This window comes from Cupressus sempervirens, chromosome 2 (genome assembly GCF_028749045.1).
Source record: "Cupressus sempervirens isolate cs-2001-9-10 chromosome 2, ASM2874904v1, whole genome shotgun sequence".
NCBI classification, from domain to species: domain Eukaryota; kingdom Viridiplantae; phylum Streptophyta; class Pinopsida; order Cupressales; family Cupressaceae; genus Cupressus; species Cupressus sempervirens.
In genome coordinates this window covers 101,963,389-101,967,168 of record NC_143119.1, presented here as the reverse complement: position 1 = coordinate 101,967,168, position 3,780 = coordinate 101,963,389, and positions in this window count along the sequence as shown.

Genomic DNA, 3,780 nt, shown 5'->3' with positions numbered 1-3,780 from the left:
ACTAAATAATTTGAGTTGGAAAAATGAAAGGCCAGAAGCTAAATTAATTTGGAGAATGTATCATGAACATGAAAATAAATGGGATTTTTTTTATATCATAAATATAATTTTAGTACTATGAATCTCCTATCATTATTCCATACAAGAAACCCACCTAAAGGCTCAAAAGCATGAAACTTTATGATGCAAAGCCACCCCCTTATCTGCAATATAACTTAATGTGGGACATTGGTCAAGGCACATAAGCATTATTTTGGGAAGACTCAAGGGATGGCCTCCCATCTTTGGATAGTTATAACCTACCCATAAACAATAAAAATACATTATGAAATATTCTGGGGAAGAATGTAAGTGACATTAAAAAAATAATAAATCAAGATCAATATGAAGCTTGGAAATGGTGATCTATAGCGGAGACAAATTTGACAAAGTAGGAAAAACTAATCTTTGAAAAATATCTTGAACAAAGACAAGCAAATCATAAAGAGAGAAGGGATATATTAATTTTTGGAGCTTCCAAAAGTGGTATGTATAGTGTGAAAAGGGGCTATAGAATGATTATTAACTTACATAGATGGGAAATGATTGATATTCCTCTTAGTCTATGCTAGAACTCAATATGCTTTCCCAAAGAAAGTACATTTCTTTGGGTTGCATTACACAGTAGAATTCTTATAGCAAATGATTTGAAGGGTCCTCAAGATGCCTGTTATGTGAAAATGATTTTGAGATGATGGAGCATCTATTGTTTCGATGTTTATTTGCTAAAAGGTGTTGGAATTGGCTATGCCAGAAACTCAGTTGGTTAGTATCTTTACCTGATAATCTTTGGAGAAATCTAAGAAGTTAGCCTAAAATGGGAAATCTAAAATCTATAGTAACTTATGGAAAATTTCTCCTTCTATCCTTTTATGGGAAATATGGAAGGAAATAAATAAGAGAATATTTGTGAATGAAAAATGACAATGAATTCTTTTCTTAACAAAGTGGAAGCTAGCATAATAGAAGTAATTAATAATAACCAAAGAAATTTACTTATAGAAGAAGGATCCTTCCCAGATTAGGATGCATAAATGCGCAAAAAATGGAAAAATCTAATTAATCCTCTTATGATCTATATAAAATAAAATAAAAAAGCAAGAGAAGAGTGTAAATGGGAGCTAGCCCCATTAGGTTGGACAAGGTTAAATGTTGATGGAGCATCTTGAGGCAAACCAAGAGAAGAAGAAATATGATCTTGTTGGAAGCATGAATGTTGATGATATTCTTATGGGGTAGTATGGTAGAAACATGATTAGATCATCATCATCATGATATCTTACATTAATGATTGTGTTTTTCATTGATGTCAACATAGCAATTTTTTTGTGGTATCTGATAGAAGAACAATAGAAAGATCAAGTTGGTATAGATAGATTGTTGAGTACTTTTAACAACAAGCTTAAAGGGATATTATACTATGTGTCCAATATATGAAGGTAACCTTGGAAGCATAAGATATTAAGTCTAGAAGAAGTTATAAAAGTTTCGGTGAAGATTATTCTGAGACAAAGTTTATAGAGGCATGTTCTAGTAAACTTGTTATATCTCTTACCAGAGTTATTATTCTAAGAAGCTGAAGTTAAAAATGTGAAGAAGACATGTTGATGATGACGTGGTTAAGTTCGCTTGTCATAATATTATGTGTATGGAAAGATATTCAAGTTGCAAAGAAAAACATTAATGTTATCACTAAGTGTAACGTGTTCTTAATGTGGTCCTATAATAATTAATTGAGAAGGTGTAACAACTATGATGCAGGAGCATCCGAGGGTCAAGGTTGTTGACTCAAATGTGGGTTTTGGTTGAGATTAACTTTCGGGAGTCATAACTTTTGAAATTGGCTTTAAGTGTTTTTTCCAATTTTTTTAGAATTTTGTTTTTGTAATAAATCTAAAATCGTATCTTTGATTTCGTGGATTAGTTGGCAATTCATCTTGTCTTAGTTGGGGTCTTTTCCTAGGAAAAATTAGGGTTCATAGGATGAGTTTTTAAAATTACCAAAAATGGAAATTTTCATTTTTCCTGAAAATCTGCCAAATATGGTCATTTTTGGATTTGTAATAAGTAGGTGTTTGTTTTCATTATAGAGGTAGAGTAGAGTTATAGAATTTTTAATGAAGAGTTATGGTATTCTGAAACATTTGTTTTGTGTGAAATTCTGAATTATTCTTTAATGACATTGGGGTTACATCAAGCTAACTTAGGGAATTTTTTTATGGATTTGATATAAAGGAAGGACATTTTCCTTTATCATGAGTATGGAAGAGAAGTGATTATAAGAAACACAAAGAGCACAATGCAAGGTTGAGTAGAGCAAAGCAAAAGTGAAGGAAACTTCATTGCAAAGGTTTTATTGTGTGATCTGAAGTTGGATACTTGGATCTAAGGTTTGTGACCTAGTCTACAAGGTCTAACAATGATTGGTCTAGTTGATAGGATAGAGGAAAGAAGTTGAATTATACACAATTATTCTGCAAGGAATAGTTGAGAGATCGGTTGGATAGTGAGTTCAGTGGTCTTGCCCTAGAAGTTGTTTGGACAATGGATCCTCCTATCTTCTACAACTCCTAATAGGGGTGCCATAACTCCTAATAGGGTTGGAATCTCCTAATAGATATTCAAATTCTCCTAATAGGGACTCTTATCTACTAAATGTTGTAATAGACTCCTAAAAAGGTCCATCCTCTAACAAGGAATATTTATATTAGTACATCATCTTGTGGGCATCATTCCCATTGGGGTTTTCCCTCTATTCAAGGGTTTCCCTAGTTAAAATATCAGGTGTAATTGTATATGTGCATCTTGTTATGGTTTTTGTTTACTTTGGATGAACACATAAGATTTTTTAAGGTTGATAAATGTTTTAATTATTGGATAATTGATTCACCAACACCCGCCCCCAACTCTTAGTTATCTTGATGGACTATTGTTTCTAACAATTGGGATCAGAGCATCAAGTCCTTAAAGATAAAGTTTAACAACTTTGGGAGATCCAGGGCAAGAAAGTTAAGGAAAAATAGTCCTACATCTAACAAAGGAAGTTTCAACACCCAGATGGTGGAAATTCTTGGTGAGCTATCAAATTTGTGTAAAGAGTAGGGTATTGAGTTTTTAGATCTAGAATCCCTCAATTGTATACAAAAGAACATAAGCTCAAGCAAAGATAGATCCAAATCCAAAGAAGACATAAAGATAAATGAAGGTATTGATCTACTTACAAAGAGAGAACTAGAAGGTATGAAAATTTGTGTTTGTTGGACATGTAAAGAGTTTGGCCATTTTTCATCTAGATATCCTAAGAGAGTAAGGAAAACTAGAAAGTGCTTACTTTCTGATCAAGTTGAAGAATTTAAAGAAAGTATGGAAAGATTCTTAAATGACTATGATAATGATTCTAGATTGGTTAATGAAGATGAAGCAATAAAAGAGACAGCTTTGGTGACTATTATGGAAGTTGCAAATGTAAGAGATGATGATGTTGTTACTAAACCAAGGAATGATGAAGTATTCCTTGAGACTAACAATGATTTGCAAAATGAAGGAGAGCCAAGGCAGGAACAAAGCTTGGAGCCTTTAGTAGAGCTAAGAGTTGAGATAACAACTCCTACTTCAAGTAAGAATATGACAAAGAATCATCCACCTAAGAAAATCATCCAAAGTAGAGTCAATGAAGAACTATGTTTGATAGCTCAAGTTGAACCCAAGAATGTAGATGATGCATGTAAAGATGACTATTAG